The 23,976-nt window shown below is 39.2% G+C and overlaps 1 protein-coding gene and 1 pseudogene across 1 annotated transcript in view; both read right to left on the bottom strand.

Moving 5' to 3' along the window:
* REV3L (REV3-like, polymerase (DNA directed), zeta, catalytic subunit) overlaps positions 1–23,976 on the bottom strand; it is a 229,381-nt gene that overhangs the window by 183,234 nt on the left and 22,171 nt on the right. The gene's annotated exons all lie outside the window — the stretch shown is intronic.
* The window catches only part of LOC102850893, a 36,366-nt pseudogene continuing 21,298 nt past the window's right edge, over positions 8,909–23,976 (bottom strand).

Genomic DNA, 23,976 nt, shown 5'->3' with positions numbered 1-23,976 from the left:
AGTGTCAGAGACAGTGCGATTGGCACAGGACAGAGCGGAGTTTAGGGCTGTTGTACACAGGGTCGCTATGAGTTGCAAGCGACTCGACGGCACATAACAACAACAACAACATATTATTTTCAAGCAATATTTTCATCAAATTAAAGTGACATGATCCATTTTAAGTGCCTTCCAATTTTAGGGGTTCATCTTCTGGCATTATATCCAACAATAAGCCTTTGCTATTTATAGAGCTTTTAAAACAATATCATTATTACCACAGGCAAATAAAATCTTACTTAAAATTATTAAAAAACAACAGGAGCAGTACATAAAAAAGGAACTACTAGAGATTCAAGCTAGATTTAGAAGTCTATGGGATGAGGGATATCACTGCTGATTTCTGATGATCATAGCTAAAGCAGAGAATACTAGAATGCAAAAGCATCCAACTGTGTGGATAAGAAATTGCAGATAATGATGTTCTTGTCAAGTGATGTCAACTTGAGTATGACTCATAGCTACCCTCTGAACAACAGATCTGTCCTATCCTATGCCATTCTCTTCATCTCTGACACACTTGAGCCTGTTGCTGCAGCCACTGTGTCAATCCATCTGGTTGAAGGTCTTTCCTCTCTTTTATTGACCCTCCAATTTTCCAAAGAATAGCATCTCCTAGCAACATCCCAAAGTATGTTAGGTGTAGCTTCATCATCCTGGCTTCCGAGGAGGACTCTAGCTGCACTTTTCCCAAGATGTGTCTCTTTATTCTTTTGGCAGTTCATGGGATAGTCAATACTTTTCTCCAACACCAGAACTCAAAGACATCAATTCTTTCTGTCATCCTTATTCACTGTCTAGCTCTCAGATATATAGCAAGTGACTAAAAAGATCAGATAACATTTTAAAAAATGGAAATTTTACAACACTTAATTATGTTCATAAAAACTGTACATAGAAGCAGCAGCTGTTTGAACAAACAGGACATTACTAAATAGGACATGATTTAAAATCAGAAAAGGTATGTGTTATGCATACCCATGTTTATTGTTGCTTTGTTTACAACAGCAAAGAGTTGGAAACAACACAAGTGCCCATCAACAAACAAATGGAAAGATAAACTAGTATATTCACACAATGGAATATTATACAACACTAAAAAACAAAGAACTCATGAAATATTATACAAAATGGGTGACCACGGAGGACAGTATGCTGAGTGAAATATCTCAGTCACAACAGGACAAATACTGCATAATGACACTGTTATAAAACAGGACTGACATGGGGGTTGGGAGGCAAGTAAGAAAGAGAGAACAAATAATGTACATGGCACTGAAACAGACAAGGAAGAGAACTATATAAAAGGAATATATGATTAGGTATTGTTGACATGACAAGAGTCCAGAATAAGAGCTGCATAGTAAAGTGGTCAAGGGGGTGGGGAGGAGAAACTATATCAAAAGGAAAGAACTATTTTTTTTTTAAAAAGCTAACTTTGAGGGATGGGGGCAGGGAGGAAAATGTGCAACAATGAATGAGTGGAAATCCAAGTTCTTTATAAACTTTCATTAAAATCTCAATTAAAAAATGTAAAAAGTTGGAGAAATCTTTAAAAAAAATATGTGTTAGAGTTGTATCCTTTATCTCTATTCAGTCTGTATGCTGAGCAAGTAATTTCAGAAGCTGGACTATATGAAGAAGAATGCAGCATCAGGTTTGGGGGAATATTTATCCACAATCTATGTTATGCAGATAACGCAATTTTGTTTGTGCCAAGTAAAGACTTGAAGCACTTACTGAAGAAGATTAAAGACTATAGCTTTCAATATGGATTACATCTCAACATCAAGAAGACATCTTTGCATCCCTTACATGACTCTTATCATAGCAAGATGTGGGAGTTTTTTGTGATACTCTGTCAAATTATGTTGAGTAGGATTTTGTTGAGAATGTTTGCATCAACATTCATGAAGAAGATGGTCTACACAAGTAGGGCCTTCTATGGATTACACTGCAACATTATTGAACCAGTTGGCAAAATCAGGAAAGACAGAGAAAGAAGTTGTCAACAGTTTCATTATTACTTGGATCCACAATCTATATCCATGGCAAAATCAGTCAAGAAATGAAAAGATGTGTTACGTTTGCACCTCTTCAAAGTCTTAAACAACAGGAGACAGAAACATCAAAGGATGTTGGTGTAGGAAAGTGCAACTCTAGAATTGCTTTCCCATTCAACAATTTGCTTTTTGTTTGACAGTATTTGCAATCCCCAAAAGAACTTCATTCCTCTTAATTTTCCCTTTCCTATCTCTTCTTGCCTTTAAGCTTTATTCTTGGGACAAATGTTGCCCTTTTTGATTTTAAATGGTTTATTGCCTTAAGGAGCATTCCCGTTCACCTTAGAGACCTGTCCTCTGCTATATAATCTTCAACAAACTATTGACCTTAAATTTAGACTTAGTGAGTCACAGAAGCTTGGATCTCTGATGTGCCTTTCTAGGAGGTTTTTGGTTTTAGAATCATGTTTTTTTAATTGGGAAACACTATCCACAATGGGAATAACTCTTAGTGGGCTCAAGAATGAGACTAGAGAGAAGAGCACACCCTGTGAAAATGGATCAAATCCAAATGCCTGTGCAGGTGGTGTCAGGGGTACTCAGCTAAATGGCAGAGGACAGGCAGTCCTCAGGGGCATCCCAGCAGGGCCAGTAGATCTGGAAGATGGTGATCCAGGTATTGAGCACATATCAGAAGAGGAAGCCCACAGCTGAGTACCTAGTATCAAGACAGTACTTCTAGTACAGGTGCAACTTCTAGTCAGACACTTCAAGTTTGGAGCTGATCAGGGGATGCCTAGAACAGGCCTTTCTGTAGCGTTATGCTCTGGCTACTCTGGGAAGCTCTTAATGGAGAAAATGGGTCATCTTTCCTTTGACAAGGTCAACCTCTGATCATCTTAAAACTTTGTATTATCATTTTAAAAAATGAAATTGTATTTGAAAAAAGTAAAAAAGTGTTAAAGGACTAGGCTATCCATTTAAAGAGTAAGGTGTGCCTAATCTAAGCCATGGTATTTTCAATTGCTACCTATGCACCTGTAAGTTGGATGGTGACTAAGGATGAGAAAGAAAAAAAGAGATGATGCCTTTAAAATTGTGGTGCTGGCAAAGAATTTAAATATTGATGGGCTGCCAAAACAACAAATAGGTCTATTTTGGAAGAAGCACAATAAGGGTGCTCCTAAGAGGAAAGAATGGTAAAATTTCACTTCACACACTTTGGGCATGTTATGTTATCAGGAGTGGCCAGTCCTTGGAAAAAGACATCATGCTGAGACAGACAGAAGGTCCAAAGAGGAAGACTCAAAACAAGATGGACTGACACAGTGACTACAGCAATGTGTTAAAGCATGTCAGAGATGGTGAGAAAGGTGCAAGATACCAAGGTTCAGATCGGATGCCGTAGTCAATTTAATGGGACATAACAGATTTTTTTTTATTATTATCTAGTTTTGGCATTTCAATTATGCTTATTTCATAGAATGAATTAGGGAATATTCTTGAAACTCTGAAAGTAGAACTTGTGTCAAATCATCTCTGAATGTTGGTAGCTTTCTCAAAAGAAGCCAATTTGGCCAAAGTTTTTTATTGTTGGGATTTTTTTTCTTTTGGATAACATTTTAAATTTGTTTTAAATGGGCCTATCTGAATTTTCTATATGTATTTACATTCATTTAAGGAAGCTCTAATGGCCTAGTAGTAAGGAATTATACTGCCAAACCATGGTAAGTGGTTCGAATCTATCAGCTGCTCCATGAGAGCTCCTATGCAATTTACTGCCTCTAAAAATCCACTAAAGGGTCCGTTTTGAGTTGGTTCTGACCCAGCCCCAGCATCACAAAACAATATCAACATTCACATTAGTTTAGGTAGGCTGTGTTTCTGCAAACGTGTCCACTTCTAGGATTTCTGTTTTGTTGAAAGTACAAGTAAGTGCAAGTTGCTTATGAGTTATTCAGACAATTTCTGACCATGTATTTTATCTGTGGTACCACCAGAATTTTAGCTACAAATAAAAAAATCTGCAATTCAAACCCACTACAGAAGACAGATTTACTACACCAAAAAGAACTGACTGACACTGAAACATTTAAGTAAGTTCCATATAAGTAGGAGCAAATGGTAATGAAGGAGGAAGCTGAAACTGCATTTAAAGCATTAATAATAAGGCCCCAGGAATCAATGTGATACCAACTGACTTAACTCAAGTGACACACACAAACCTGGTTGCACTCATCAGTCTATGCCAAGAAATCTGAAGGACAGCTGTCTGGTTAACAGATTGGAAGAGGTCCATATTTGTTCCCATTCCCAAGAAAGGTCCTCCAACAGAATATGAAAACTATTCAACAATATCATTAATATCACAGGCAAGATTGAGATTGTTAAAAGCTTCAACTTGTTTGGTTCCACAATCAATACTCTTGATACCAGCAGCTAAGGAATCAAAAGATGAATTGCATGGGGAAAATCAGCTGTTAGGGACCTCTCTAGAGTACTGAAGAGCAATGTATCAGTTGAGAGACTAAGGTGCAACTGATTCAAACCATGGTCTTCATAATCGCTTGCTATGCATTAGAGAGCTGGACAATGACTAAGAGAAGACAGAAGAAGAATTGATGCCTTTGAGTTGTGGTGCTGGAAAAAAGTATTGAATATACCATGGACTGCTAAGAGAACAAACAGGTCTGTACTGGAGAGGGTGAAACCAGGCTGCTCTTTGGAGGCAAGGATTTTGAAGCTCCATCTTATATACTCTGGGCATGTGGCCAAGAGGGGCCACTCCTTGGAGGAGGTCATCATGTTTGGAAAGGTGGAGGGATAGCGCAAGACAAGAAGATCTTAGATGACATGAACTGACTCAGTGACTGGGGGTAGGTGGGTTGGAGACAATAAAATTCGCTCAAGATAGAGCAGGGTTCAGAGCTGTTGTACATAGGGTCACTTTGAGTTGCAAGCAACTTGACTGCACATAACAACTACAGGCAAAATATTATGGAAATCCATTCAAAAACAGAATAGTCTATAGACAGGAAACAGTCTGAAGTTTAGCAGGATTTAGAAGAGACCATGGCATTAAGGATATCACTGCTTATGTCAGTAAAGAATACCAGAAGAAAGTCTATTTATGACTTAATGACTATACAAAGGCAATTGACTGTGTAGATCATAATAAGCTATAGTTAACATTAAGAAGAATGGGAATCCAGAGCATTTAATTGTGCTCATGCAAAACCTATACATAGACCAAGTGGCTGTTGTGTGAACAAAGCAAAGGAACACTACATGGTTTAAAATTAAGAATGGAGTGTGTCAGGGTTCTATTCTCTCTCCATACCTATTCAATCTGTACGGTGAGTAAATTATTCAAGAAGCTGGATTCTATGAAGAATGTGGCACTAAGATTGGGGGAACACTAATAAACTGTTACGAATATGACACAACTTTGCTTGCTGAAAGTAAGCAGAAGATCAAAGAATACAGCCTTCAATATGGACTGCCTTTCAATGTCAAGAAGACAAAAATTCTTACCACTGGACTCAAGGGCAACCTCATGATAGATGGAGAAAAGACTGAAACTGTCAACAACTTCATCTTACTTGGATCCACAATCAACACCCTGATTTCCTGATGCAGGTACCAAGGTGCTGACTGTAGATGCACTTGGAAAGTCTGCAGTTAGGGACTTTTCCAAATTATTGACCAGTAATGTCAGTTTGAGGACTAGGGTATACCTGATTCAGGTCATGGTCTTTCTGATCACTTGCTATGCATCTGAGAGCTGGACGATGAATAAGAATGACAGAAGAATCAATGCCTTTGAGCTGTGATACTGGAGAAGAGTACTGAACATTCCATGGAATGCCAAAAGAACAAACAAATATGTCTTTAGGGTACAGCTGGAGTGCTCTTTGGAGGCAAAGATGATAAAAGCTTCACCTCACATACTTAGGGCATGTTGCAAGGAAGGGACTATTCCTTGGAGAGAGACATGATGCTCAGAAAGACACAAGTGTCACTGAAGGAGAGGAAGACGTCTCCTCAATGAGGTAACTGACACAAGTGACTGCTGTAATAGGCTCTTGTGTATCAGAAAGTGTGAGGCTGGCACAGGATAGGATAAGGTTCAGATCTGATGTTCACAGGGTCGCTATGGATCATAGTCAACTCTATGGCACCTAACAACAGGAGACGAATGGCCCAGTCAGCTTCCATGAAGATTTATAGCTTTGAAAATTCTATGGGCAGTTCTACTCTGTCCTACAGAATATTAAGAGTTGGAATCAATTTGATGGTAATTGGTTTATTTTGGTTTAAGGAGAAAGCAAACTATTCTGTTTATAATTTCCTCATTCATTTTTTACAGTTTCATCCCACTGCTGTCTATCCTGCACACTATCTTCAACAAATCAGTGTTTATGTCACTGGTACCCCTTTTATGTTGTTTCTTTATTATTTGCTTTCAGAATTGTCTTTTGTTGATTATGATGTGGTCTTAGAGTTTCTTCTGGGTCTATCCTGTATGAGGTTTGCTGAGTTTCTGATGAAAAGTTTTCATCTTTAAAGCTATTTGGGAAGATTTTGCCAAAGTATCTTAAAAAATTATCTCTGTATGTGTTTTCTCCTCCTCTTTTGGAATTTCTTTCACATATATTCTTATTGATGTTATCCCACATAACTGTTATGTACTATGTTTGAGGGATTAGTCCACTTAATTGCTGAATTCTTCCACTGATTGAGTTCAACATTTCTACTCTTCCATTGGATTATCTGATATTTTATTGTTAACCTACTGAATTCTTATTTGTTATTTCTGTATGCCTGTATATGTCCATTTAGTTTGTTCTTGTATTGAAATCCTGAGCCTGCAGTCTTCCAGGATTTCTGTGTTTTACCATTTTCATTGATTTCTCTGAGGAGCCTAAAATAACTGTCTCAAGTTCCTTATCTGATCTTTTATCAGTTGTTTCTTCACTTTCTCTTTAGTATTTTATATTCTTCTAAATGTTCATTTTAATTGTCAATTTTTAATTGTGAGTACTAGTCTGTGTGCGAGTTTGCTGATGTCAGTTAAGTGGTTGTTGGTTTGCTCTCACAAGTAGGGAACCACATTTAAGTGTCTAAACATTGAGACCTCTAGTTAAACTACTATGTCTACCCTTACAGGATTATGTGGAGCAGGGGAGATCATGTTCCTTCTCTGATGTTCGGTAATGTTTATGTTGGGTGGTTAGATTCTGTCCACAACTCTTCTGTGACTATGAGGTCCTTCCTGATCATGCCAGTGGTCTGGAGGTCAGGGCACGATGTCTCTATATAACCAATGAGGAAAATCTACACAAATGGACAGAAAAGGCCCTCTATACATACACAGACTTGTGTGTCAGTAGGTAGTTGAGATAAGCACGTAGAAACACATTCTTTATTTCTATTAGGGTTTTTCATTTCAAACATTTTGTTTTCAGTTTACTCTTAAGGTTTCAGTCTTTCTGCTTAATTTATCCATCTGGTTTTTTACATTCTGCAGGTTTTCCATTAGAGCTTTCATATTAATCATAATTACTAACTCTAAATGTGATAAAGACAAATTCTCTCACAAATTTACATCTGGATCTGTTGACGGCTTAATGTTCTCAGATTGTGTTTTCTTCTGCATTTTAATATGGTTCTATTTTCCTGTGAAATGTCTAACATTATATAGTGGTTAAGAGGAATTCAAATAGACCTTTAATGTGAAGGTTTATGTTGATCTGGCTAGAAATTATGTCGTTTACTATTGCTGTAGGTATCAGATGTCCCAATTTACTCTAATGTCCTTGTTGAAGTTTCTATATCATCTTTGGATTTCTCTAACATCTCCTTAAACAGACTCCATACCTTCGCAACTCTGTCAACCACAATCCTCCATTATATATAGGAGCTTTGTTAATGTAGTGGTAAGGTGGGGGAGGAATTGAGCTCACTACTGTTGGGTCGATTCCAATTCACAGCAGCTTTACAGTACAGAGCAGAACTGCCATATAGGATTTCAAAGCTGTAACTCACTATGGTGGTGGTGGTTGGTAGGTGCCAGGGAGAATGACTCATAGTAACCCTATGAACAGTTGACCTGAACCAAGCCCTATCCTATGCCATTGTCACCATCTCTGACACGTTACAGTTAATTGCTGAAGTCACTGTGTCAATTCATCTTACTGCGGGTCTTCCATTCCTTCAGTGACCCTCAATCTTTTCAAGCATGAGGTCCCTTTCTAAGGGATAGACTCACCTAACTGTACAAACTATGTTAGATGAAGTTTTATCATCTTTGCTTGCAAAGAAGCACTCTGGCTGCACTTTTGCCAAGGCATAGCTATTTGTTCTTTTGGCAGTCTATAGGATATTAAGCACTCTTCTCCAATACCACAACTCAAAGGCATCAATCCTCCTTCTGTCACCCTTATTCAATGTCCAGCTCTCTGATGCACAGCAGGTGATTAAGAAGACCATGACCTGAATCAGGTGCACCTTAGTCTTCAAACTGGTATCATTGCTCTTCAGCATTTTGGAGAGATCTCTGACATCAGACTTGCCCAATGCAATATGTTTCCGGATTTCCTGACTCCTGGTACTAAGTGTACTGATTACTGATGCAAACAAGCTGAAATCACTGACAGGTCCAATCCTTTCTCCATCTATCATAATGTTGACTATTGGCTCTGTAATGGGATCTTTATGGCAGTTAAATGCTAGATATTTCCCACAGAATGCACAGTGATTTAACTAGCAACTTTTGGGTTAACCGCTGAGTTATCAATCACTGAGCCATTAGGATTCCAGGAAGAAGAGGAAGTGATTTACCAACCTGTTATTAGTTCTCACCTTTACAGGGTCTGTGTTCCTAAGCTGTGACCTTCCAAATCCAGACTTCTCCCAGTACATTTTTGAGCACTTCTGCCAGAACTCTCATGTATGTGCAAAATCCCCACCCCACACTTCAATACCGCCTGGACTTTGGTGACAAGGCCATTCACAGCCTGCACAATGGCATCCTTGTCAATGGTAAATGTTTTCGGCAGCTCCATTGGCTTCCCCGCTCCTTGGTACCCAGCTGACAGCCAGGTGAGTGACAGTAACACCAGGCTCACCCATCACAGGATTGTACACTGCCTCACCTATGCCAGCTTTGTTAATAATGGTCTTCCACTGTGAGGATCCTGCCTTTGGTGGTCTGGGCTCTGTCATGAATGAGTTTTCTATCCAGGGGCTTAATGGTGAAGGGATCCACCACACAGATGTTGATCTTCTCTTTCTTCAGCAGTTCAGTTGCAGCCAAGACCTCATGCAGCTCCTGTCATGGTCACCTGGTCATCCTTTTTCTCCAGGACCGCCTTGGCTTGACTGACTTGGAACTTTTCACCGTTGCTGTAGATGATGACATTTCCAGGTGGTGGGTCCAAATGGAACAAGACGCCCTTAGAACTGGCTGCTAATTCCATTGCCTTCTCTGTAGGCACTCCATTGTTTGATTAAAAGACCTTTTCACTGGGGATCAACTGAAACATGGCCAGATCTTGCAGGGCCATCTGAGAGGGTGTGTCTTCACTAATAGACCACCACAGTGGGAACCACACAAGTTGATGTTGCTCCTGAGGATGGCTGCTATGTGAATCTTGTCAAAGGCCTATGTGAATTAGGCTGCGAAGATGCTGCAGAAGGGCACCATTTGGTTGTGTGTGGCACAGCCCACGTAGATGTTCAACATCTTTTGCTTAGCAATGTAATATTCAATGAAGTGGTTTGGGTGCTCCTTTTTGAAGAGATCAGAGAAGGTAGAATTCTTAGTGTTGCCATCCAGGGTAGAAACAGTCACTACCATGAACCAGCTTAGCCAGGGCCTTGGCCAGAGGGCTCTCACATGGAGCCCTCTGACAGATCCCCACTTCCTAGCATACAGGAGTGTTATATAGAGATGGGTGCCCATATAGATTGGAGGTAATCTTCCACAGGTTCAGCAGTTCCACCTTGGCCCAGACCTTAAACAAGATTGGCATACCATGTGGCTCTTGGAGAGCACAAAGCAGTCATTGTGAGGGTTATAGGGGTCCTGGGCTGCTTAACACAGGGTATGGAAGAAGAGGACCGCCATGTTCTCTGTGGCACTGCAGCACAATGTAAGGTGACGTGAGCCTGCCATGCTGGTGCCTGGATAGAGGTGATATGCAGGTAGTTGGCTGTGTCCTTCAGGACCTGTACCATCTGCTGGTTGGGCCTATGGTAACCCTCCATGGTGCAGCCAGGTGAGGAGAAAAAGGAGAACTAGGGCAAGGACTTGGAAGCAAAGCGTTGACTACGGGAGTGGCAATGACTATCGGAGACAGAGCAAGTATTTCCCTTTTTCTCATGTTTGTTACAGTCTGGTAAAGTCGTTTCTCTTGAAAGCTGATAGAAAACAGATTGTTCTAGGCATGCTTCAAAATGGTTCTTTTTCTCTTCTATTGCTTAAGGTTAAAGATCTTCATGTTCACCATAAGAACTTGGTGGGCTACAGGAGTTATAATCTGTGAAGGTGAAGCTCCCCTAAAACCAGGCTTCTTGCTATTTTAACCCCTCTCAAGTTAATTTTCACACAGACTACAACCATTAGTTAGCTGGATAAGTTTTCCAGTTCCTGGCTTCAGGACTTCTGTTTTCTGTAAATTGTAATCCTCTGTATTTGTTGTCATAAGCTAAAAAGCGTTGTTGCTATTCCATCTGTTTCATTTATTCCTTGAAAATCACAAGAGTGGGCTCTCGGCTGGCTGCTGCTGTGTCAGCACACGGGAGCCCGGGTTTGAACTTGAAATAAACTTTGTAATTTGGCTAAAAAAGAAAATCACAAGAGTGATGACTATCAAGTTCTTTTACATGTGAGCCAAACAGGAACTCTTGTGTCCTTTTTAATTATGTCCCAAATTCTTTGAACAATTTTGTGGAACAAGATGGTCCAGGCTCATCTTATACTTGCTCTTCCTCAGACACAAAATAAGTCATTTTACAAAGGAATTTCAGATTCCTCTTACTTAAAAATATTTAGAAATCAAGATGCTAAGTGTGTTCACTGTTATGGGAGTATCCTATATAAACACACACACACACACTTTTTACCCCTTATACTTACACTGTACATACTTAGCATTTATTAAGAATTCTGAATTCATACCTTCAATCCCAACCCTTATATACTTAGTTCTAATGTTTTTCTCTTATAAGTGTCATATCATTGAACCTTGCCTTTAGTATTATAAAGTATTTCTTTTACTATTTAGAATTAGCTCATATAAACCTAATATAATTAATGATATAGTTGGGTGTAAGGTTATATTTTGTTTTTATTTTCTATTTCTAGTTTAAATTTATCTATTCCTTTACCTCCTTTTCTTGGAAAGCAAACTTTTAGATGCATTTTTATCTGATCACTTTTATTCCTAACTTGATACCTTAGTGGTTGTTCCAGCATTCACAATATGGTAGTTAAAATTTGCAGTATGCTTCCATACCCTTTCATCCTTTGTGCTATTTTTCCCCATAAAGTTTCTTTCAATGTGTTAAACGTCTGGACTATATTGTCATTATTTAAGTTTCAATGTCATGTAAAGGCATTAATAAAAGCATACAGGTATTTCATATTTACTAGATAATTCCCCACTATGGAGTTCTTTATTCCCTTGTTAGGGACCTCTCTAAAGTACTCAGGAGCAACGGTGTCTCTCTGGAGACTAAGGTGTGCCTGATATAGTCCAAGGTCTTTGCAATCACTTGTTATGCATCAGAGAGTTGGACAATGACTAGGGAGGACAGAAGGAGAGTTGATGCTTTTGAGCTGTGGTGCTGGAGAAGGGTACTGAATGTACCATGGACTGCCAGGAAAACAAACAGATTCATCTTGGAGAGAATTAAACCAAGCTGCTCCTTGGAGGCAAGGATTCTGGGGCTTTGCCTGACATACTTTGGGCATGTTGCAAGGAGGGACGGGTCCTTGAGAGGGACATCATGCTTGGGAGGGTGGAGGGACGGCGCAGGAGGGGAAGACCCTCTATGAGACGGATTGATTCGGTGACTGGGGTAATTGGGATGGGTGTATCAGAGGCAGTGCGGTTAGGATAGAGCAGGGTTTAGGGCTCTTGTGCATAGGGTCGCTATGAGTCGCAAACGACTCGACAGCACATAACAACAACATATCTAGTATCTTTTACCCTTAGCTCAAAGAAGCTCCTTTAAGAAAACTCTGGTGGCCTAGTGGCAAGAAGCTGCACTGCAACCCTGAAGACGAGCAGTTCAAATCCTCCAGAGGAGGAGAAGGGGAAATCTCCTCCTGTACCAGTCGGATCCCATTTGACGGAGTGCGCACACACACACTTTTTACAAAAGTAAAAAGAAACTGAACAATAATTTAAAGACGCTCCTTTAACATTTCTCAGAGTTCAAGTCTGCTGATGTTAAAATTCTAACAATTTTTTATAACAGTATTTCTTTAATTTTTTTACAGCATATTCTTTCCAATTTTTTTCTACATTCTTTCATAGTTACACAGTATCTTTTTAACATAAAAACTCATTGACATTGAATTGGAACTGAGTCATAACTGACTCTCCAAAAGGATGTTAATCTTAATCATATAGGAGGAGACTGTCTATCATTCTCCAGTGGAGCAGCTAGTAGATTCAAACAAGTCACCTCTGGGTTAGCAGCACAGTTCCAAAGGATTTAGATAACTTTACTTTTCAAAGTATATTTTATCTGAATATAAGATTCATGTGTATTTTTGGTTTTTCTTTAAGAGCTGAGTTTCTGTTAAATGTGATGGAAAAATTAAAAAACTGATAGTGGTGACATCTGTACAACACGGTGAACATAATTACTGTCACTGAACTGTACTGTTAAAAATTGTCAAAATGGCAGATGTTTTTTATATATTTTACCACACCAAAAATTTAGCTTGTTTTATTTCTGAAGAGAAGTCAACAGTAATTCTTACCATTATTTCTTTGTATGTAACATGAGTGTTTTACTTCTGACTGCTTTGAGGATTTCTGACCTTGGTTTTCAGTCATCAGATAATAAACCTTTATATCTGTCTCTGTGTGTTGCACAAGTACATGTGTTTATTCTGCTTGGGTTCACTGATATTCTTATATCTGTAGGTTTATAGTTTACATCAAGTTTGGAAAATCTCAAAGCTAATTATACATAAATATTATTCTAGTCCTCTTTCTTCCTCCTTTTCCTTTGATGTTTTTCTGGTATGTCAATCCCCTGTTAACATTTACAGTCATGAAAACTTTATAAAGAGTCACTGAGAGTCAGAACCTACTCTAATGGAAGTGTGCTGAGTCTCATTTTCACTAACCTTGTCTTCTCTAATGTCTAATGTGCTAGTAAGCTCACCTAATGACTTTTCAGATTAACTGCATGCCCTTTCTTGTCTAGTCTTACCTCAAATCTAGAGGTTTATCTTGTTTATCGTTTTTCTTCTCTCATTTTTGGATAATTTCACCATTTACACGATTTGTAGGTCAGTTTAAATGGATTTTTCTCTTGGTTACAGATCTCATTTTGTGTTTCTTCCGATGTCTGTTATTAGGTAGTGTTGAGTCAGCTCTGATTCATAGCTATCCTCTGTACAAAAGAATGATGCAATGTCTAATCTTCACCATCCTCATAATCACTGCAAAGCTTTGAGTCCATTGTAGCTGCTGTGAGAATCCACCTTGTTTTCAGAGGTTTTCACTGACCCTCAACTTCAGCCAGTATATCTTTTTTCCGGGCATTAGCCCCTCCTGATAGCATACCCAACGTAAATGAAATAAAGCCATCTTCACTTCACAAGAGCATTTGGACGATAATTTTTCTACAGCATTCCTTGTTTGCCTCCAAGTTTGTTCTTTTGGCAGTCTATGAGATATTCAATATTTCTCACCAACTCAAGGATTCAAAGGCATTCATTCTTCAGATACTGGACATAGTAAATACTTTGTTGAGTGCCTGAATTTTATTGTTTAAGGAATACTTAGTTTTATTCCATTGTTGTTGTTGTTATGTGCCATTGAGTTGTTTGCAGCTCATAGCGATCCTATGCACAACAGCCCTAAACCCTGTTCTATCCCTTACCTATCTTATTTTCTCCATCACGGCCATCCCCATTACCCTAGTGATGGAATCAATCCATCTCATCAAAGGTCCCTCTCCTGTGCTGTCCCTCCACCCTCCCAAGCATGATGTCTCTCTCCAAGGATTGGTGCCTCCTTGCAACATGTCCAAAGTATGTCAGATGAAGCTTCAGAATTCTTGCCTTCAAGGAACAGCCTGGCTTCACCCTCTCCAGGACGAACTTGTTTGTTCTCCTAGCAGCCCATGGTATAGTCAATACTCTATTCCATCACCAAAGCTCAAAGGCATCAGTTCTTGTTCTATCATCCCTCGTCATTGTCCAGCTCCATTGTTGTTGTTGTTTGCTGTTATGTGCCGTAGAGTTACTTGCAACTCATAGCGACCCTATGTACAACAGCCCTAAACCCTGCTCTGTCCTGTGCCAATCTCACTGACTGCGGCACACTCACTCAGATTACCAGCTCTCTGATGCATAGCAAGCAGTCACAAAGACCATAGCCTGTATCAGACACACCTTAGTCTCCAGAGTGATACTGTTGCTCTTCAGTACTTTGGAGAGGTCCCTAACAGCAGATTTTCCCACCACAATACGTCTTTTAATTTCCTAGCTGCTGGTGTCAAGAGTGTTGACTGCAGAGCCAAGCAAACTAAAGCTGTGAACAATCTCAATCTCTTCACCATCCATTCTGATGCTGCCAATTGGCCCAGTGGTGAGAATCTTTGTCTTCTTAACATTGAGCCTCAATCCATATTGAAAGCTGCAGTCCTTGACCCTCTGCAGCAAGCACTTCATGTCTTCCTCAGTTTCAGCAAGCAAGTTGTATCATCTGTATAATGCAGATTTTTTATGATCTTCCACCAATCCTGATGCCACACTTCTCCTCATAGAGCACAGCCTCCTGGATAATCTGTTGTGCATACAGGTTGAAAAGGTATGGAGATAGGACACATCCCTGGCAAACACCCTTCCCAATTTTGAACCATGCAGTTTTTCCTTGCTCTGTTCAGACAACTGCCTCCTGGTCCAAGTATAGTTTTTGCATTAGCACAATCAAGTGTTCTGGGATTCCCATTCAGAGTCAGCCACAGTTTGTTATGATCCACACAGTCAAATGCCTTTTCATAATCAATGAAACACAGATAGATATTGCTCTGGTATTCCCTACCAGCTCCATTAGGTAATTAAATTATTTGAATAAATGGAAATTTTCCCCCTAGTCTAATTTTTAAGTTTTGTTAAGGTAGTTTTAGATATGACCTTCCTGGGGTGTCTACTGAATGTCTGTGGTGTTCAAACAGATCTAGATCCACTATAGCTAGATGTGACTATTTTGCAGACCTAAGCAAGTTCTGTTACTAAACTCATGTTAGCTGTTATGTACCTTTGAGTTGGAACTGACTCATAGCTGACCCTCTACTGGGTTTTCAGAGACTAGAAAACACATGAGAGGAGACTGACTGTCCATCTTTCTTCTCAGAGTAGTTGACAGATTTGAACTACATGCCTTTGGGATGGCAGCACCTTACCACTAAACAACCAGAGTTCCCTAAACAACTCAGAGGTCCCAGTAATTGTTCTTTCTCTTTCTCTGGTACTTATTACAGAGTACTGTCTGTTTTATGAGGAAATTTGTGATAGTATGGGGATGTGCTAAGAATCACTTCATGGAAGTGATAATTTGCCCTAAACTTTAATTTAGGAAGCTCTGGTAGCCTAGAATTGTACTCTGAATGCAAAGGCAAGCAACATGAATCCACTTTGCTGTGTCTTATGAGAAAGATGGGCAGTCTCCTCCTGTGCAATTTACAGGCAAAAAAATCCACTGTAAGGTCAACTATGAGTAGGTTCTGACTTGAGGGCAATAAGAGCGAGTGTGTGTTAAATGACGGGTAGGTGGAATTTAACAGGCAGAGACAAGAAAAGGAGAATGAGGAGGGGAAAAAAGAAAATACTGTAAGCAAAGTATACAAATATACTCAGGAAAATTCAAATATATGAGTGATACTGAAAAACACAGTTAATGGTAAAGAGAAAGGGGGGAATACGTCTACAAAAGATGAGAGACTGAGGAAATTCCTAAACCATTCAAAAAATTCATTTTTGGCAGTAGAGAATCAAATTATTTTGAGTCTGAGATTAAAAAAACCCATAAAGTCCTACTATCAAAATGAAACTGAGTCAGGATTCACTTTAATACCTGCTGACTTACAGCGAGTAATCCAACTCTTCTGAAAGTTACAAGACTCAGAATAAATGCTAAGGTTAAGTAGATTCTGTTGTTCAATGGGCAATATAATTATAAACAGATTGATGACATATTTATCATCTAAATGGAAATTTTTTGGGGGAAATTCTTGGAGGGGACACTATGACAGCAATGCTTCTGAAAATTAAGAACATCAAAGGCAAACCTTTCATGTAGAAAATTCCAAAATTACAACAACTATTTTTTTCTTAGTTCCCTTCAATGGTGGTTTCTGAGGACTAGGAGTAGAATCTAACATCTGATAATGAGATTAATAGTTATGATACTTTAAAGAGGATTATTTAAAAAGTAATAAACCTATTTATGGTAGTGGAGATGTGAAGGATGAATAACTTTATGCAAATCTGTATAAGTCTACTTTACATTAACTAACGCCAAACACGAAAGTGGAGTAACTACTAAGGTGGCTTGTTGTTGGTTTATAATAATGCTGCCAATGCAAACATGAGATTCAAATCCATCAGGTGCTTGACAAGAGAAAGATGGGCAATCACTCCATGCCTCTGAAAAATCAACTGAAGGGTCAACTATGGGTCAGTTCCAACTCCATGGTACACACAATATACTGAATAGTAACCTCAAAGAACATTCATTAGATTTAAATGGCATCTTAGGAGCGTCTATGCTTAATTTTTAGATTTTGAAGAGTTAGTATGAAACTACTTGCACTATCTCCAAGATGTAAATTTAAAAAAAAAATATTGTGGGGTAGGGAGAGGAATCTGTTTATAATTAAATTATAAAAAAACTTGATGGTTTGAAAAAGGCTTTTAATGTGGATGGTTGCAACACCTGGCCTTTAGCCTGTTAGCAAAGACCATATTCCATGTGTTCTGAATGACTAGTAAACTCAGATGTCTTCATGAAAGATATTTCTAATACAACTTTTAAATGTTTGCTATTCAAGAAACATTACAGAACAAGAAGTGAGTTCACTAACATGAACTAGAAACAGATTAAGAGACAAAACAATACTCAGGTCTCAATGAGAGATGGAAATTTCTAATCTATGTTAGTTAGCATTCTGGGAGAGTTATTTAATGTTGTTCTAGCTACTAACTTTGGTCAAAGCCTGAAATTAAAAGTCCTGACATTGCAAAAACAAGGCTGTTACTGCTTTGTACCATCAAGTTAGAACCGACCCACAGCTGACCCTCTAGCGGGTATTCAGAGACAGTAGACCACGCAGGACACTGTCTCTCATTCTGAGGAGCAGCTGATGGATTCAAACCACATGCCTTTGAGATCACAGCATAGTTTCTTCTAGTAGGCCCCCAGAGCTCCCTGAATTATGGTTATGTTGTGGTGTTGTTTGAGTAGCATTGAGTTGGAACCAACTCATAGCTGACCCTCTGGTGGGTTCTCAGAGGCAGTCAATCACATGAGAGGAAATTGCCCACCCTTCCTACTTCAGCAGAGCAGCTTGTGGCCTTGAACCTCATGCCTTCAGTACTGCAGTGCAGCTTGCCACTAGGAACTTGGAACTGACTCAAAACTGACCAGTACTCCTTCGAATTGGTATAAGGTCCCTAATATAACAATCTAAGGGGAGGTTTACACGCAACATTAAATCAACCCTGTAAGGTCATTTGGAAGGCAAACCAAGGAAGACCTTTTAAAATTAGAAAAAATGGACATTCACACAATGGAATATTACACACCACCAAAAAAGATTTAAAAATGTGTGAGCTACTGCACAACATGGATGAACCTAGAACAAATTATGCTGGGCAATGCACATCAGTCACAAAATTGTGGTATCTTTCATTGCCATTAACTTGGAACTGACTCAAAACTGACCCTCCATTGGACTTTGAAAGCTATAAAATTGCACAAGAGGGGACTGCTAATCTTTCTTCCTTGAAGCAGTCACTGGTAGACTCAAATTGGCTACCTTTAGGTTAGCAGCACTAAGGACTATGCCACCAGTTGTTGTTTTGTGTTGTCGAGTCACTTGCGACTCATAGCGACCATATGTACAACAGCCCTGAAACCACTCTCTATCTTAACAACTCTTCTCTGACACTCTTACCCTCTCATTACCCCAGTCACTGTTTTCAATCCATCTCAACAATTGTCTCCCTCTTTCTCTCTGTCCCTACACCCTTCCAAGCATGACGTCCCTCTCCAAGGACCGTTCCCCCTTGCAACATGCCCAAAGTATGTCAGACAAAGCTTCAGAATCTTTGCCTCCAAGGAACAGCCTGGCTTCACCAGAGCTCCCTCAATTTTGGTATTGTTGCTGACGTGTCCTGTCAAGTCAGAAATTCCCTCCAGCGGGTTTTCAGAGGCAGTAAATCACACAGGAGATTGCCAATCCTTCTCCCATGGAGCAGCTGGTAGATTCGAACTGTGTTCTTTTGGGATTGCAGTGCTATTTCTTACCTTTATGCCACAAGAGCTTCCTGAATTATTGTGTAAGGCTTTTAAATTAAATTTTAAAAAGCTAAAGAAAGGTTTACGCACAAGATTCAATCAACCTTGGGAGGTTAATAGGGATGGAGAGGAAGAGGGAGAATGAATAATAAAGAGGTATGCTGGGTAAAGGAAAATGTAATATAAAAATATAAAAGCAGCTTTTTAAGAAAAAAAGCTGAATTAAGAGCCACCAAATCTGGGCTGCTTCTATAACTGAGTTTTCACAAACAAAATAAAATATATTAACTCTACGTCAGAGGCCTACAAACTTTTCTTGTAAAAGGACAAATAATAAAATTTTAGGCTTTGCGGACCATTATAGAGTCTCTGTTCCAACTATTCGTCTGCTTTGAGAGATAATATAGAAACCTCTGGAAGTGGCTGTGTTCTAAAAAAATTATTTAAAAAAATAAATGTCAGGGTGAATATATTTATCTCATGAGTTGTAGTTTGGTGATTGATTCCTTTTCTAGAGTTGAAATTCCTTTGTCGTTCTAGTTCTTGAACAGTGTCTGGTGCATATCTTCTGTAAACATGTACAGGTGAAATTATATTACAGGCACTAGGATCTGGGTTTATATGTCTCACTCACAACTTTTACATTTTGATGTTATGCATATTCAACCTCATTATGAAACAACTGAATCACTTCCTTCAACAAATTCTTCATAATTGCCTTCATTTGGTGCACAGTCTTAAATAAAAAAAAAAATAAAATGTTTCTAGCCTTTTTTTGACTAATGTTAAGGTTAAATAGGAATTATTATACATTGTTGTTATTGTTAGGTGCCACCAAGTTGAGTATGACTCATAGTGACCCTATGAACAAAATAGCTGAACCCTGTACCATCCTGTGCCATTCTCACACTTCCTGATACACTAGAGTTCATTGCGGAAGTCACCGTGTTGATCCAACTACTCAAGAGTCTTCCTCTCCTTCACCAACCCTCCACCTTTCCAGCTTCATGTCCCTCTCCAAGGAAGAGCCCCTTCAAGTATCATGCCCAAAGTACATGAGGTGAAACCGCATCACTCTTGCTTTCAAAAAGCGCTCCAGGCTGCACCCTCTCCAAGACATATTTGTTCTTTTAGCCATCCACGAGATGTTCAGTGTTTTTCTCCAATACTATACAGCTCAAAGGCGTCAACTATTCTTCTGTCATCATTATTCACTTTCCAGATCTCGGATGCACAGGAAGTGATGTGAAAGACCATGGTCCTAATCAAACATGCCATAGTCCTCAAAATGACATCATTACTCCTCAATAATTTAGAGAGGTCCAGTGATAGAAGACAGTATGAGTTATAAAATGATACCAAGGATATCACACATGAAGAAAGCAAAAGGTCATTACAAAGAGAGGAGAAAGAAAAAAAATCAAAATGGATGTCAGCAGAGACTCTAAAAATTGCACTGGAGCACCAGCACCCAGAAGCTAAAACAAAGGGAAAACATGCCAAAGTAAGAGAGCTGAAGAGAAGATTTCAAAGGGCAGTTTAGGAGGACAAAGCAAAGTATTATAACGGAATGTACAGAGAGCTGCAATTGGAGAATAAAAAGGGAAGAATTAACTCTGCATTTCTCTAGCTGAGAGAACTGAAAAACAAATTTAAGCCTCAAAAAGCTGTGTGCAATATAGTGAATGACCTAGAAGGCTTCAACAGAAGATGGAGGGAATACACAGAATCACTGTACCAAAAAAGAAGTGACAGTGAAAAATTTCAGGAAATATCATATGAACAGGAGCCAATGGTAATGACAGAGAAAGTAGAAGCTGTACTGAAGCCATTGGAAGAATAAGGCCCCATGAATTATTATTTACCTGTTCTGAATTGCTTACAAATTCTTAAAGATATAGTTATGAAGAGATCTCATCCATAACCTGAATTCAGATGCAGTGATACAGATATACTGAGATTAACAGTTATGATATTTTAAAGAGATAGGATTATTTAAAAAACGAGTAATAGATCTATTTCCATTTATAGCAGTAGATGTGAAGGATGAATAACTTTATTCAAATCTGTAGCTGTCTGCTTTATTTTAAGGACAGCTACAAAATTGGAGGAACTACTTTGGTAGCTTGTTGTTGTTGGCTTAATGGTAAGGAATGGGCACATCCATGTTTATTGCAACATTAAGACACAACAGCAAAGAGAGAGAAATAACCTAAGTGCCAACAAAAGAAATTATAGTTTATTTACACAATACAGTACTATGCAACACTGAAAAACAACGAAAAATTCATTAATACTGCGTAACAAGGGTGAATCAAGAAGACATTATGCTGAATGAAGTAAGTCAGTCACTAAAGGACAAATACTGTATAAAGCACTACTACCAAAAGTTAAAGAAAGGTTTATACACAGAATCATTCTAATATGGTTGTGAGGGATGGCAGAGGGAAGTAAAAAACCCCCAAATCATTAAATATATAATAAACATTTATTAAAATAGGTGTTGAGAAAGATAAGAGAAAAAAACGGATGATTTTTTTTAAAGTCCAAGTTGAGCTATCACAGTAAAAATCATGTGTTTATGGAATATTATTTGAAATTCTAATCTCCTCGTGAGAATTTATAGATTGGCATTTCTCATACAAAATGTTGTTATGTGTCATCAAGTCGCTTGCGACTCATAGCAACCCTATGTACGACAGCCCTAAACTCTGCTCTGTCCTGTGCCAATCACACTGTCTCTGACACTCCCATCCTGATTATCCCAGTCACTGAATCAATCCACCTCAGAAAGGGCCTTCCCCTCCTGCGCTGTCCCTGCACCCTCCCAAGCATGATGTCCTTCTCCAAGGACCAGTTTCTCCTCACAACATGTCCAAAGTATGTTAGATGGAGCCCAGAATCCTTGCCTCCAAGGAGCCACCCGGTTTAACCCTTTCCAGGACAAATCTGTTTGTTTTCCTAGCAGTCCATGGTACTCTCAATACTCTTCTCCAGCACCACAGCTCAAAGGCATCAATTCTCCTTCTATCCTCTTTGGTCATTGTCCAACTCTCTGATGCGTAACAAGTGACTGCGAAGACCATGGCCTGTATCAAATGCACCTTAGTCTCCAGAGAGACACCATTGCTCTTCAGTACTTTGGAGAGGTCCCTAACAGCAGACTTTCCCAAGGCAATGAGCCTTTTCATTTCCTGGCTACTGGGGCAGACAGGGTGGAAGGAGCCTCGCTGGCAGAAAGCTGGGCATCTAAAAGGGCCCATCACACTCCCCGCCCATCTTCCCAGGTAACACTGAAGACGCCAAACCGCGTGGCATTCGTTTCAGCCCGAGGGCCGCAGGCAAGAAAAAGCCTATCTACACACCAGTTCTTCTGGATGCATCACCTTTGCTCAGGAAACATTACGACTGAACATCAGAGACATTGGTCCCAAGAGAAGGAACTAAGAAAAGTTGATGTGTTTGGAATCACAGAACCCGAGGAAGCTTCATATATAAGCTATTAGATCAAGGGCTGGTCAATGGGAAATCGATGTGAAGGGAGTGGGTAGGAGTGGATGGGTATCCTGGTGGATGGTGAAGCAGGGAAATAAGTGGGTAAAGACACGTGTGCCAAAGGTAGGGACAACACTAACACTAATTTTTAACTCCACAATAAGGGATATACCTTTAACTTGCTAGTCTGTCTGATACTTCTCTAAATCTGAACATTCACATTAAGACAGACTAGGAAGAAGGATTGGCCATCCACTTCTGAAATAGCAGGCCTCTGAAAACCCTATGTACCTATCATACAAAATAGTTATGTATAAATGTTTCTTTTAATTGTATATCAAACATGAAACAGTTTATGGTCATTTAAGTATTAAACTCTGATTACCCAAGATTAGTATTCATTTTCTTGTTCCTCCGTTTTCATTAGGAAAAGACTCAAGCAAGTCAGAGTCAAAGTGGGAAGAACCTGGTAAAGTAAAACTGGTGTGCAGTGAAAAGAATGGAAGACAAGTGCGACCTGTGAGTCGCCTGTGACTCATAGCAACCCTATGTACAAACCTGTTGGTCCCTGGTAATGAAAATCTCAAGATTTTTCTGTATTGTAAAAATACACGATCACCACTTTTTCTTACAGCTTCACTGAACAGCTTCTGTTCTTTACAATCAAATGACTCCTGGCTAATAAATGGATTATGAAACATTTTGGAAGTTTATGCTTGAGTAAAAAGAGAGTACAAAGGGACTTTTCATCAAGCAGGGTAATAGGTTTATGGTACCACCTAAAACAAATAAAAATTCTGAAAAAAAAAAAATTTCAATAGGTGAGTGTAAAACAGAAGAACTCCTCAGAGAAAGAAAACAAATGAAATCACCTCCCTCCACTAGCTATTGTTTAGAAAAATTTCCAAGTAGCACAGAGAAGGGGCCATGGTAGAGGCACAAATTTCCCCTAATTGAGGAAACTGAGTTGGGAAGCCAAGCTGGCTAGAATCTGCCTGGCATAATGCCAAGGAAAGAGTTTGGCAAAGAATGCCACATCTCTATGGATGGCTCCCCCCCAAGTCATCACTGAGTAATGATCAGCACCTGCTTGTAAGGAATTTACCCAAAGTGAGAGAATAATCAACTAAAAGGAGAAGGAACTCTGCCTCAAATGCAGTGCAGGAATAAAGGTGTTTCATCAGGAAATGGGGGTGGGGAAGCTAAAACAAACCTTACAATTCACAGGATAGCAGATAAAAAGAATCAATCATAAGGTTATTGCCTCAGAAGTGAGGCAAAAACATCCCTCCAACTTCTAGATTATAAATTCCTTAACAGAAGGGTATTTTATTCATTTATAATTCCCTCAGGTCTGATTCACACAGAACTTCCATTAATGATTTTTTAAATTATTTTTATTATTATTTTTTGTGCATGTACCGTCAAATCAGATCTGACTGGTACAGGAGGAAACTGTCCCTCCTTCTCCGACAGAGCATCTGGTGGATTTGAATCCTGTACCTCTGGGATTGCAGTACAGCTTCTTGCCACTAGGCCACCAGGGCTCCCCTTCCACTACTGATTTTAAAAAATACTTTAAGTTACCTAGGATTTCTTAGGCCACCAAGATTAAGAATCACGAAATTTTTAATTATAAACTGGACTTAATTTAAAAGACTAGT

This window comes from Elephantulus edwardii, unplaced genomic scaffold (assembly GCF_000299155.1).
Source record: "Elephantulus edwardii isolate Elephantulus edwardi_28Jun2011 unplaced genomic scaffold, EleEdw1.0 scaffold00002, whole genome shotgun sequence".
NCBI classification, from domain to species: Eukaryota; Metazoa; Chordata; class Mammalia; order Macroscelidea; family Macroscelididae; genus Elephantulus; species Elephantulus edwardii.
Note: the sequence above shows the minus strand (reverse complement) of the source record. Positions and strands in the feature narration are given on the sequence as shown.